At 44.9% G+C, this 14114-nt stretch overlaps 1 protein-coding gene across 1 annotated transcript in view; it reads left to right on the forward strand.

Moving 5' to 3' along the window:
* The first annotated feature begins 1237 nt into the window (after positions 1-1237).
* Positions 1238-14114, forward strand: part of LOC115084458 (ectonucleoside triphosphate diphosphohydrolase 3-like) — a 70047-nt gene continuing 57170 nt past the window's right edge. Inside the window, exon 1 of the mRNA XM_029589368.1 lies at positions 1238-1321. The gene's annotated coding sequence lies outside the window, so the exon portion shown is untranslated. The remainder of the gene's footprint in view (positions 1322-14114) is intronic.

The raw sequence follows: 14114 nt of genomic DNA on the forward strand, positions 1-14114 counted from the left end.
ATAGCTATTTTCAATTTTAGTTTTTGCACAGTTGTTTTAGGGATTTATCAAAGTTTATTTTAAAATTACAAGTATAGGTGAACAGTCTGAAATATACTTTTAACATTTGCTCTGAACTAAATTAGAGCTATCAAGAAGGGAAAATTAAATTGTTGGTTACTTTATTTTGTTTTAATTCTGATGCACAAAGACTAAAACCAAGGAAAACTGCAACAGGACAAAGTGGACACCCACTGACAGTGCCCATGAACGAATGCACAATACATGCACTCTGAGTAATAGAGACATTTTTTTTTTAGCTCATTATATTCGTTTTCAGATCTTTTTTATTTATTTTCATTTCACTGGCTTTTTTTCCTCCCGCCCGCCCACTTTTTTTTTTATTTGTTTCAGAAAATAGTGCACGCTATTTCAGGGGCATTTGTTTTAGGATAAAATGAATTGCACCAAATGCCCAATTTGGTTTGGATTATCATTCATTTTAAAACAAATGCATGTCCACAGAAAGCAATGGGGCCCCCACTGGTGTCAGCTGAAGGTTTGGGCTTTTCATTTATTCAAGGCTACCAAGGACCCTTGCATGTGGTAGTTTTGTGTTTAACATTCAGTTGAAGACCAGCAAAAACCCACTGAAATATAAAATCCTCTGATTTTTAAATTAAAAATAAAAGTTGATGAAAGGTCCATAAGCATCTTCTTCTTGTATCCATCCACCAAAGTCAGACTTTTTTCCACTGATGTACACATTTTCATGGACATAACAGATTTTGTTAGGACCTGAGGAAGGGAGTGTAAACATCCGGAAAGCTAATCAAGGAATGTAGTGTTAGTACGATAAAAAGGTATCACCTTCTTTTATTTTGTGTTTGTTTGTTGATCTTTATATCTGTACAAGTGGACTAATACAGCTATCATTCGACTTACTGCATAAGCAAAATAGAAAGAGAACGTATTTTTTTTTCAAAATACCACTTCAGTTTGAAATAAAATATTCTTGGCCGAAAGCAGTAAAAAGAACCAAACCAAAGTGCATCGCCTCCCGATGTACCATTTAGTGCTGTGAATTTAGCGCGCCAGGCAACTGGGAAAAGGGAGAATGGGGGCTGAGATGAAACTCGGCATGCGAGGTTGCACCTCTGACACGAGACGCCTGCACGTGATCAGCGCCGGGCCTGCCCGAGCAGGAAAGGAATGTGCGCCCGTGGGGGCTGAGGAGGGTGGGACTGGGGGGGGGGGGGGGGGGGGGCGCTGCCTTCGCTTCCGCTTCCATTTGGTTGGTCTGCGTGGAGCGGTGCAAGAGCCCGGGAAGGACCGAGAGACGGTAAGGAGGAAGGGCAGGGTGGGAGGCAGGGCAGCCAGGGGGGTCGTCCTGCTAAGAAAGAGCCCGATAACCAGGGCTGCCGAAATGCAGCTCCTGAAAGAAGGCTGCCGAAGTCAAACCTAGAGGGGCTGCAGGAAATGTCTGGAGGCATTACAGCGGGTTTGGAAAAAACGCGATTGTTAACCAAGAGCTACTGTACAGCGCTGTCAGAGGTGGGCGATGCCCAGGTTAAATGCGATGTCTTCCTGGCGACAGAATTACCGCTCTGGGAGACTCGCCTGCCCTTCCTTAGTGGTCAGTGGTGCCCATATCCCTTGACTCCTAGACACAGCACACTCCAGAAAACGAGTCGTGTGTGCATCAGTTCAGTACTTTTGAATTTGTCACCTTTCAAGGATTTGCTTGCAAACAAAACGAGACCATTTCTTTCCCTCGTCATCTGAGCCCCCTCAGAAAAGGTGAGCACATTTTTGGTGAGAAGATGCTAACTGCCTCGGCAGAAACTGGAGCGAGATGAGGGCAAGCTGCGAGCAGATGAAGGCAGTGCAGAGTGAGTCCCGCGCGGAAGGAGCTCACGGCAGCCTGCCAGATTCTAAGGGGCTGCAGGTGGTTTATGCTTTATTTGTTTTTTTTTTTAGTTAAGATTCATCTGAGGAGAATATATGCATGTGTATCTCAGCTGACTAGGTAAGGATTCAGGACTGAGAAGATTAAAGGAAAGGTCTCCCTAACCTTAATAAAGCAAAGAGAAAAGAGGGGGCGGTCGGCCTCAGTTTTATTTACGGAGGTGGCTCCTTCCAGTTTGTCAAAATCTGCAGATTAGTCATCCCAAATAATACATTCTGCAGGCAGGTGCAGTGTAGAAGCAGTGCACGTAGGGACAGATCAGGAAGGAAGTGGCAAAATTAAGAGTGGAAGGTCATCTACCTGTGACCTGACGCACGGTTACCGCGAGCTACGAGGAAAAGTGAGAATGGAACGGGTTCAGAGGAAGCGGTGTTGGTCCATGCGCAATATTTCATTACCGACTGCAAAATGTAGAAAGACCGCACCGCTTCCAGGACCCTTCAGAGCAGGGATTCCAAACCCGGCTCAGCCTCTCCGGAACCCCCACTGCATACATCCCCACTCCCCCTCGCAAGTCACACGAACGAGGAGCATCCACCGGGGCAGGGAGGGCTGGGAAACACCTGAGCTGCCTTTATGACGGATCCGGGACCCTATCTGTTCTCGTCTGCTCCGGAGAGCTGACCGATAGGTGGCAGCAATAACCCTACGGCAGCGGAAGCATCTATTAGAGCAGCGGGAGACTAAGGGGGGATGCGGGGCAGGAGAAACACCACTCGCACGCAGGAGCCTCCCTGCCTTGTAAGGGCTCCGTGGTCTTCCCTTCCCTTCTCCTCTATATATTTATCTTTTGGATCTGATCGCTCCGTCGGGAGTGGCTCAAGAGCCTGGGACATCGCAGCCTCGGGACGGTAAGGAGAGGAGGGCTTCTCCGGTTTCCGCAGAGCAGAAAGACCAGCGTTACGTGTACTTGTGGCTGCAGGCACGGGGCTGAGGTTCCGTGTGGGAAGGAAAAAAAAATGCAATCTTGCTGTGCTTAGACTGCAGCACTGACAGAGTAGCGGTTACACACGTTAGTGCCCATTGCCAGTGCTGACCACAGATCTGAGGAAACCTGAGCAAAATGCAGCTGCGTGTGCAGAGGGTTAGTTAAAATGATACGATTTTTTACTCTGAGGTTTTGGGCTTCTATTACTCCCCTCTGGCATAGCAAAAAGACTTTCTGCAGATTTTTTTTTTTTTTTTTTTTTTTTAGTTAAGTTGAACAAAACTGTGTGAGGAAACCTGTAGCAATTACAGCAACATGTTTCCCACTTTAAAATACTAAGAATGTCACCTCCTGTCATTTACCATGGACATAATTTATACAAATGTAGGTTTCAACTATTTACCAGCACATGTAGTGGTAATTTGCAGAGGGACTTCTAGCATACAACAGTATTTTATGTGCAGAAGTGGCTTTTTATATAATTGCTGTGGATAACCTGAAGTGCCTATTTCATGTTGCAGGTAAGTATGCCCAGGACTGGGCAGAGGCGTTGCTGGGGTTGGAGTTCGGAAGAGGTTTGGATTTGTGTCCATACTTTATAAAATTCAGCAGTACGCACATTAAATTTCAGGAAAATTATATGGGCACCAGTGCAGACAGTAACTTGTGCAGGGTAGATTTCATGGGACCATTTTTCAAAGCAGAAATTATACACAAAGAGTCTGCTTTGAAAATTGGTTATGTGGGATGTTTAAGAATACCCCTGGTAAAGGCTAAAAGATGGGTTATTTCCTCCTTCCTAAAAACAAACAACAACAACAAAAACAATCAGAATTCCTGTGAAACAGTAAGCGATACCTGCAGTGGTAATTTCCAAGCACTGGGTAGGTTCCAATGTGGCCTCCATCTTCCGCTTTTTCCCAGTGGAAAAGAGGAAGGAAATTCAAGAAGGCTCTGGGTTGCTGACCTGGTATGACCTGACAGAAAATTGCCACTGGACACCTGCCTCTTGCAACATAGACAAAAAGAATGTACCAAGGTTTTGGACGAATGCTCTTTCAAGACACATCATATTCCTTTTAGCCAAGGTTAGAATTTGTTCCGATATGTTATATCCTTTTGTTCTACAGTTAGAGCAACGTGCATCTGTCCTTTGATAGATTCATTTATTAATATTTGATATTCTGCCTTATATGAAGAATGGTCTCGAAGTGAATTACAATCAAATTTAAATGAATTACAGTGACATTGATGGAAAGTCATTTGTGATCCCAAAGAAGAGACATCAGTTTCTGGTTCTAGCATCAATGCAATAATTTCTTCTTGTTCCTGCAGTAGAGAACAGGAAGGTAGGGCAGTTGTACAGAGAAGGCATTAATAAGGAGGACTGTGAGTAGTTAGTTTGTAGGGATATAGTAGGTTTTGTTGGGATGCGGTTAGGAAGGGTTGTATTCTAAGAGCTGGTAGTATTCATAATAGGATCGAGAATTTAGAGCAAAGGGTGCAGGGTAGTGATGCATTAAGAAGAAGGCCAGCGTCTGGTGCAGCCAAATGAGAGAGACCGAAGGTCTTTAAGGTATAGACATTGCTCGAGAGTTCTGATAGTCGGGTCATTGCAAGTGAAAGCTAGGGGAAGGCCTGCCTGAACAGCCTGCTTCAGCTTTTTTTTCTGGAAAATGAGGTAGCTGTCTGATCACCTCTAATTTTAATGTTGACACAAGCATCCTGCCTGAAATCCAAAACACTGGATGCTGTGATTTCATCCCAGGGACACGCAGCCTCCCGCTTACTGTATTTGCATGCATGGCCCAGCATGGTGCCTTTAAATGTTTCTCCCACGCCCACCCCTTGTGAGCACTCCAGGATACAATGTGTGCTTCCAGAGAAAAGCTGCCAAAAAGCCATGTGGTTTGCAGCAGAAGGTTTCCTTAGTACTTAAAAAAAAAACCATGTGGCTTAGGAGTGAGGAAAGGTTAATCAATTTGTTGCTAAATCCTATTCCCTTTCAACTGCTGCTGTTCGGGAAGGAATTACCCAGGCTGGGGCATGCTGCATTATTTACGAGTTCCTGAAGCAAAAGGAATGATTCACATTGTAAGGATTCATCCATAAAAGGGAAATCCTTATGCAACATCAGAGAAAATGTTTTCTGGACAACACTTACAATAGCAGGCACAGCATTGTGAAATAATAGTTTAAAAAAATAAATAAATAAAGATCTGGCACATAAAATCTACAGCTAAACAAGACTGAGGCAGTAAGTATGGGGGCTTGACAAGTTCAAAGAAGAGAATTTTTTTTCCAACCAAGAAAAATGTTCTAGATATTTCCAGATTTGTCTTTGAAAGATCTCAGCAGGGACCAGAACCGAAATAAGGATTATCAGTGAACCCAACAGTGTGTATTCCCAGAAGTGAGGGTAATTTGGGATTAGGGAGGATAGAATCAGACAGCACGTGCTTGCAATGGGTCACTATCAGACGTACAAGAGGGGGAGAGGATGCGATGTGAAGAACTATCAGGAAGCAGTGTTTCTCACAGAAGGTTGTGGGTGTGGAATAGTCTTGTCAGAGAAAGTGACAGAAGCAAGTCAATGCACGCCTTTACACCGAAGTTTGACACACACATCCTAAGGGGCATAAAATGTAAAGTTATGCAGCTTAAAGTGGTAAACGATAGCTGTGTACTGGGATGCTAGGATAGGGTATGCTGGTTGGGGCTTTTGATTATTGGGGGTTTCTCTCAAGGTCTCTGTCAAAAGCGTTTTCTTCAGGCTTTGGACATGCATGGCTCTCAAGGACTGTTGGAATGGCTCTTTTGCACCAGTGAGAAATCAAATAGAACTAGGTTAATCTAAAGTAACAGAACACTTTCATCCTTGGCTCACTACAACAGGAGCTCTCTAAGAGAAAGCAGTACTCTGTACTAGTAACTTACTGCAATTCAAGACACAACTGCTGGTTTGTTTTTTTTTTTTATCATGGAGCAGAAGAAAAGGAAGTGTGTGCAGGGAGAGGAGGAGAGGCGGGGGAAGGAGTGAGAAGATGCAGGATGAGCTTCACAGCTGGTGTTCTTCATCTGCATCTCTTTATGCCTTTCTGTATTTTCATTGCAATTAATGAGATAGCTGCTGTATTTGACAGACCTCTCTATCGCATCCTCTTGCTGTTGCGGGTGTGGACCCTTGGACGGAGGCGAAGTTGACATATCTTGCAGGGAGGAGCCCTGCAGGTCCCCACCGTCGGCAGGTGGAGCCGGACAAAGCAGAGGCCCAACTGGAGCTTCGCCTCTACCAGCCCGCGTTCCCCCTCAGGTTGAGCCTTTGGGAACCGGGGCTGGCAGGTCTTAGGTGGGGGCCTCTGCTTGTGGAGATATCTGTGGAAGTAGCGGGGTCAGAGCAGGAGAAGGTGAGGCATATCCAGTGGCAGGCAATTTTTGGAGGCAGGTGGTTGTCCAGAAGATTCAGAAGTCAGGCGGTGGTCAGTTGTGCAGCGCATGAGAATGTCCAGGAATCAGGCCAAGATCAAGTACCGGGTATCCATCTGAAGGGAAGGAGGGATGGATAGGCAGTGCAGGAGGAAGGCGCAGCACAGGAGGCAAGGCACTCTGAAGAATTTAAGAAGGATCACGGAAGATGGAGACCAAGACCTGGACCACAGGACCAAAGACAAGGATGAAGGACGCTGGAACTGAAGACAGGCACACTGAGGAAACTCACACTACACAGACTGTAGGATACCTGTTGTCGAGGCAAGGACTGAAGGCAGGCAAGAGCCTTTTTATAGGCCAGGACTCATGATGTCATTCTCAGTGGCCATGGGACCATTCTCCACCACTGTCCACTTCAATCATTGTATGTCATGTGCACACCTAGGAAACAGGGCAAGGAGCAGAAGCGGCAACGTCTGCTGCACACCAGCAGCTTCCCACTGTGAAGAAGAGCAGACGTCCCAGGGGCAGAGGAAGAACAAGAGCAGCAGCAGCGTCCGCCACGCATTGGCAGCATCCCGGGCATCTTACCACGTGTCCCAGTCAACTGTGTTGGGCTGGGGCGGAGGTGAGGTCTGCGGGAGCAGCCTGTGGACTGCCGCTTGCAACACTTCCCTTTCTTTCTGTCCATCCAATCTTCCTTTTTTATCTCTCGCCACCTTCCCATCTACCTGTCTTAAAAACTGGGTCAGACGAAGGGTCCATTAAGCTCCTGTCTCCAACAGTGGCAAATCCAGGCCATAAGAACCTGGCAAGTACCCAAAACCTAAGTCTATTCCATGTTACTGTTGCTAGTAATAGCAGTGGCTATTTTCTAAGTCAACTTAATTAATAGCAGGTATTGGACTTCTCCAAGAATTTATCCAAACCTTTTTTATCCAGCTACACTAACTGCACTAACCACATGCCCTGGCAACAAATTCCAGAGTTTTTTGACCTTTGAAAAAAATCTAATAGTAAGACTGGCTGAGCTTATCTCTTCATTCATAATTCTATTCACTTCCTCCTCAGTCAGATGGGTCCTAGTATCACATCCCCAGTTTGCTGGAAGAAGGACTTCAAAACGATGCAATAAACAGCAACAGCTAGCCAAACCTTGACTCCACAAACTAGAAATAGGTCAGCTGAATTAGTAATATTTAAAAGCCTCAGCATTCCTAGACTTCATTTTGGATATTTTTCAAAATTAATTTTGAAACAAGGAGTTCATTTTCCAGATTTCTACATCAACCTATACAGACAGGGGTGGATTGCATGAAAATATCAGCTTGGGAAATTTTTTCAAAACCAGCCCATGAGGTATTTGTTTGACTCCTTTGTGTGCTTTCTATGCAGTACATGCTTCAACAGATTCCAAAAGCATGCTAAACTGACCTTGAAAGGTATATCATGTGATCCGGATCCTGTCAAAATTGAGCCAAAAAATCTCCAATATAAATTTCACAGTTTTCCTAAATAACTAAAGTAGAGCTCACCCTAGATCAGGAGAGAGCAACCTTTCCATCCATGCAATCAGTTGGGAGTTTGGTTAAAACTCTCCTATACATATACAATATCATGGATTTCTGGCTTGGTGTCAAAATCTCTTGCTAACCAGCTCTTGAATCTCTTGCTAACCAGCTCTTGAACCAGTTGCCAAGCAATAAGACAACCACACTGCCAGCCAATGTCTCAAGCATGTGCAAACATACACACACACATACACATGCTGTTAATCAGATTTTCAGTTTGGGAAAACTTTATTAGCACATTACACTGTCACAAACACACGCTGACTCTCTGACTCATACACACACTTTTTGCTATTGTGCTGCTGCTCATGTACTTACTCAGTGAGTGCCTCCTGCGCTAGTGCTACAGCATCATTATGGAAAGTTCTTGCTTACTGCCATTCTTCCCCCAACTTTCAGCAGCCCTGTCTGTTTCCCATTGACACCCCTTCTTGGCACTTCCACTCTCCAGGAGACTCAATGGCTCCACAGCCCTCTGAGCTCAGCCCAGTCACTTCAGACAGAAGCTTTACTAACATTCCATAGGCACTTCTTTCTGACTCACCCCTGCCCTTTCTGTGACTGAAGTTTTCCTCAAATTCTCCTGCTCTCTCTCCACTCCCTTGCATTCCAACTGCGAGTTACACAGCTTCTGCTGCTTTCTCGGTCCCCAGACTCTGCCTATCTAGTCCAGGGGAAGGGGAACCAGAATTGATCCATCCTGCTGGCTTTCTTCAAGGCTTAAAAAATGAAAATTAAGACCTGGCTTGAGACTGCTTACATAGCTCCAGATGGAATCCTGCTTTCCCACATTGAGTCAGTGCAGTCAGAGCTAATGCAAGAACACTGGCAGCCTAGTCAAATCTTACAACCTTGCACTCCCTGACTCCTCCTTCCCCACACACAATTAAACATTATGCATTTATAACAGATTTTAAATGAAAAAGGACATTCAAAGTACAGTTTTCTGTGATAAAAATATCACATGTATATTATATTTACATGCCCTGCTGTAAAACTCTGCAAAAAAGATACTTGGTACCCTATATGGATGTATTGATTGTACCATGCTCAGAGCCGGGCAGGGAGGGTATGTAATCAAATGTAAGTAAGTAAATAGTGTATTATAGTGCATGTTGGGCATGGGCTTGGTCTTCTGAAAGCCGTGAGTAAACTGAAATACAATTACAATATAGTAAACCTCCCATACCAAAACAGCACTAACTGCCAGCACTCATGCAGTAAAAACCCTAAAACCATATCTAGAGTTCTAATCCTTCCGGGGCCTATAAGAAAGGGTGACCCTAGGCATGCAACTGTCGTGAGTGAAAAACAGGTGCAGTTTTTAAACAGAGTACTTGGAAATCGCCTGGCCAATAACTTTAGGGAACAGTTCTTAGTGAGAAACTGCAAAAGGATGAGCATTAGTGAAACTAAACCCATTAGGCATTGATTACAATATAAAATTTAATGCATGTCAACAAGGAAGCTTATATGCAAATCCTGATAATAGAAGCAAACAGTATAATAAGCCTGCTTCTTTGAACTGGAAGGGAGTGATCATCAGTTCCTCCTGCAGACTTTCCTGCTCGCCTTTATTGAAGTAAACCCCATTTCCGCTGGTCAAGCTGGTGCAGCCCTGGCTGCAACTTCACAGCATGCGTGGAGATGTGGCTCCGATTTCCCTGAGAAAGACAGGCTTGCAGGTTCATGCATGCGAAGGAGTAGACCCAGAACCGGATTAGCTTGACTGGAAGAAATCAAGCCAGTTGGCGACACTAGGTCACAGGCATTGAAATGGGGCGGGCCACAGGGGTCATGGCCTGACCGCCAGCTGAGCCTTCCTGCAGAATCGCTGTGGGAGAGCCAGGGCTGGGTCAGGCAGGCAGGCACCAGCTGTTCAGTGGCAGGAGGAGGAGGAGAGCAGCGGTGCTTCCATCATGTTGTCCACCTCTGCAGCTCTCGGGCCCAGCTGCTGCTTTGGACAGCAATTCAAAGCAACGGTCAGGCCAGACGAGATAACAGAGGAGGAGAAGGACATAAGCCTAGAGACCCCACTGCTCTCCTCCTCTCCTGCAGCTGATCAGCTTCGGGAAGGTGGGGCAGGGGATCATAGGAAGGGGGAGAAAGGAAGGGAGTGAGAGGGGTGGGGAAGGGGAAGAGAGAGATGGGGAGAGAGCAAGACGGAGGGGTAGAGTTTAGTTGGTTGAGCCCCCATCCCAAGTCAAAAAAGACTCCTCCATTACCCTTGCATTAGGGGAATGATCTTTTAAACATGCTGTTTTTGTAAGCTGCAAGAAAAACTTGACATTATCATATATTATATTATGGTGTTTCTTATATCCCGTTATAAAACACCAGGGGATGTTCACTCAGATTTCTGGATGGGCTATATTTTTATCTACAGTACATTCCCAGGGCATGAGCCTGGCAATAGGAACATTCCACAATAAAAATACCCCTAACCAAGTTTACTAATCAGAATCTGGTTCTGTGTGATACCATTATTCTCCCATGGCCATAAATATATATATATACTGTCTGCAGTCAGAATATTTTGGTGGCAAGCTTGCTCATGAGTATTCTAATCCCAGTCACAAATTTTATAGTTGATTTGTAATGCAGTCTTTAGTTATAGTGCATCTCATGGGACTTAAAAATGGCTCATATTTATATTTAGAAAATGAGATCTGAGTGTAAGTACATGGCAAATCATGAGAAAAACAGGGAATCAAACTTTTTGAATTATGGTTCTGATAGTATTCCCTGGAGCTCTGCTGTTTGTAGATTCAAGTTCAACAAATGTTAAGTATGGGGAGAAGAATGCTGCAGTTTGCAGTAATTTCCATATTGCTTTCCATTATTGTTTATAAAATATTTTTTTATACAAATCAAGCAATTGTCAGAGAGTATCATATGATAATGCATGGCAAGTTTTCTGTGAGCACTTTTGCCAAGGCAGTTTTAACAGTGGCCGATGACACTATGCTCTAGCTTCACTGAAACAACTGCAATTGATGCAAACATCAAAGAATTAAAAGTTATTTTAATTTTAAAGGTAAGGGCAATGTTTCTTTTTCTAGTTCCAGAACATTTTAGAATTGTGTCAAAGTGTGTGATAAAGGCTTTCTCTTCCTTTCCCAGGTGATAAAGGCACTTGCACTCTGATCTTATGTTTCTTTTATGTACCCACACACTCATACGCACAGAGCTTACTGAGAGGACACCTTCAGAACAACTGGATTCCAGCCTGAGGCACTACTAAAAAGCACAAGGGCTCATCTGGCCTCATCTTCAAGATGGCAAACTAATTATGCTAGTACCCCATATATACAATGCATTCAACCCAATTCCTCCCTCCCTCCCTCATCTCCCAAATATGGGTAACAGATAAAGAGACCAGGCCAGGCTCTAAGAAGGCATGCATTTTCTTCTTTGGGGTCTATGCAATAAACCATAGTGTGCACATTAAGGCCCTCTGGTGCATGCTAAAAATAGCAAACTGTGCAGGAAGGCCTTACGTTAAAGGAGTTCTAGAAGACTCTAGTGTGAGCACACAAAAAATGTGCTTGTCTGTGCATGCAGTTGAAGGGTTACCGACCTCCTGCTACATAGCGTGCTATCCTCACCCGCCATGCTATTTTGCAAGTGCTCAGTAAATTACCACTATTTATTTAATACCTACCTCAGACTGCTGTTAACTTAGCATAAGGCCTGTCTTTACCAAACGGAAGCTAAATTGCATTATCTCACTAAACTGAGCATGCTCAGGTTCTCTTTTCCTTTTGACGTCTGCTAACTCCCAAGGGGCGTGCAAGTAAGCCTGACATATGGGGAGTGCATATCGTTGAGGGAGGAAAAAGTGGGAGACTGATATACACGAAGAGACTGAGAGGAAGATAAAAACAGCAGAAAGTTCACAGGGAGGAACACATCAAAAAGGTATGTGCTCTGAGAATGTAACCAGAGTCACACAGTGTTCTTTTTTTTTTTTTTTTTAATAGGGATGCATATCTTACCTGCTGCTTTTTCTCAGCCTCACACCTCTCTAAATATCCCCTAGTTGCAATAGTGTATCTCTTATGCAAGATCTCTCCCTTCCCTTCACATACAGCCACCACTCTTCCTCAGTCCTACAGTGCTGTCAGTGTTAGATACATAAATTAGAATACTTCTTATTCAAGCTCTCGTCCTTCCCTTCACGTATGATGAGCAAGTCACACCCTGGCAGAGCCCCCCTGGAAATGACAGTTGCTGGTTGGACACACTTCAAAGTTGGCAGGGAGCATAATAAGAGCCATCAGCAAGGGAAACCCACCACGTTTGAGCCATATCCGTTGCATCATTTTGACCCAGACAGATGGATGGACAGACAGACACAACCTATCCACAATATGCTCTGGTTTTTGTTTTTTTGTTTTTCGCTCTTCAGAAAAAGAACAGACCAAAACTATACATGTCTCAGATGTCTGCCCAGTAAATAGAGGACATAGAGAAAAAGGAGGAGGAAAGTGAAGCTTGCCAGACAGACCCAGCTACTAATTCATCTGCTATCTCTTCAATTTTTGTGTGCCCCCCCCCCACTCCCCCAGTCCGGACTATGAATTACCCCTATGCTTGGGTGGGGAGTACCACATGAGTAATTATATTTACTAATATGATTTATCTTCAGGTTCATAGCCTGAGTGGGGGATGAGACAGGGTCCCAGTCACCCCCACTACCACTATTCTGTGCCCTTCCCAAACAACTTCCCTCTGGTGGCATCACAGACCAGATAAAATCATCACACCAGAATAAAACAGTAATTAACCCTCTTACTAGTATTGTGTAAGTATACATTAAATCCAACCAGAACATTAAATGAGAAAAGTACAGTGGTGAAGTATAATATAAACTTACAGTTTTTTATTTTAAATCAAGCAATGCAAAAATAACATTGGGTATGGCCTTTTAGCCGTGGCAACCAACAAACTCATATGGATAGTAAAAAAAATAAATAAGGAATGCTAATATAGAAAGATTTGGGGGGGGGGGGCGGGGGGAAGCAGTGAAGTATACAGCTTTCAAAAATTGTCTTTACCCCTGAGTACTCAATAAAGGGGGGTGTGGGAAACAGATCCACCCCAATGTCACCAGTTTGTAAAGGGTGTACCCTGTCCCAACCACAAAATTGTGTGAAAAGAAAAAAGAATTAAGAAAATGAAGATGTCACTCTTGATGGTGAAGTTGGCTAGCTCACAAAAGGCAAGGAGAAGAACTGATTGCAGGGCTGCCAGATGTACTCCTCTCTTCCTGGTTTCTGGATTCAACTCCTGGCGATCCTCAACCTGCACACACGGGCAGAGCCAGCCAAATTGTGCCTTTTCTATCTTAAATGGTGTTGTGTCCGTCGCTGTCCGACGTCGCTGCTCCGCCCACCTTACCTCGTTGGCTTCTCCAGGCCATTCTCCTCCGGCGTTCCCAGACCGGCTTGATGCTGCAAGCTGCCATGTTGACCAGATGCCTAAGGGCGCGCATGTGCGCATGCAGCCTGATTGATGTACCAGCGTTGGCGCGAACCTCAGGGGCGTTCCCCTGAGATGACGTCACCAGCTCCAAATATTTAAGGTCTTAGTTTTCGCTAACAAGACGAGTTAGCAAGGGATTGGTTACTTAGCATCCTCATGGTCACTGCGAATGGGATTCGCTCTCTGCAACCCTAGCTACTCTGCTTCCTCGGACTTCACTAGAGGTACCCGCTCCTCGGGGGCCTTGCTCTCTCTTTGTCTTTGCAGGTCGCAGTCCGGAACTGGTACTCGCTCCTCGAGGGCCCACGTCCCGGACTTGCTCCTGAATACCACTTCTGCTAAGAAGTCATCGCTGCTTACAACATTGTGAGTTCCATCTATCTCTCGGAGCTTTCCCTGGGTACAGGTACTCGCTCCTCGAGGGCCTAATGTATACCATCTCCTGGGCTGCCTTAAGAGACTATTGTGTGAGTGTTACCATCAAGGACTTGTTCCAGAGCTCTGCTTATCCTGCCTACTCACTGTCTTAGTTTCTCTACAGCTCAGCCACCCTGGGATCACTGTTCCAATACCTGAGGGACTACAGCCCAGCCGAGTGCTTCCAGCTCACTACTGCCACCTCTGGTGGTTTACCATATTGTCTAATAAAAATACTATTGTGTGTCCGTCTCCTATACTAAGCCTGACCAGTGGTTCCTCTCGGGATTTCCCCCGAGGGCTTGGTCACCTGCCACTGGTCCAAGGATCCACC

The sequence above is a fragment of the Rhinatrema bivittatum genome, chromosome 2 (assembly GCF_901001135.1).
Source record: "Rhinatrema bivittatum chromosome 2, aRhiBiv1.1, whole genome shotgun sequence".
NCBI lineage: Eukaryota > Metazoa > Chordata > Amphibia > Gymnophiona > Rhinatrematidae > Rhinatrema > Rhinatrema bivittatum.